Source organism: Chiloscyllium plagiosum, chromosome 27, assembly GCF_004010195.1.
Source record: "Chiloscyllium plagiosum isolate BGI_BamShark_2017 chromosome 27, ASM401019v2, whole genome shotgun sequence".
NCBI classification, from domain to species: Eukaryota; Metazoa; Chordata; class Chondrichthyes; order Orectolobiformes; family Hemiscylliidae; genus Chiloscyllium; species Chiloscyllium plagiosum.
Genome location: NC_057736.1, coordinates 2719770 through 2720034, shown reverse-complemented (window position 1 = coordinate 2720034; position 265 = coordinate 2719770).

The following is a 265-nucleotide window of genomic DNA, read 5'->3' as shown; positions in this document are numbered from 1 at the left end:
AGAACATAGAACATAGAACAATACAGCACAGAACAGGCCCTTCAGCCCACGATGTTGTGCCGAACATTTGTCCTAGCTTAAGCACCCATCCATGTACCTATCCAATTGCCGCTTAAAGGTCGCCAATGATTCTGACTCTACCACTCCCACAGGCAGTGCATTCCATGCCCCCACCACTCTCTGGGTAAAGAACCCACCCCTGACATCTCCCCTATACCTTCCACCCTTCACCGTAAATTTATGTCCCCTTGTAACACTCGGTTGT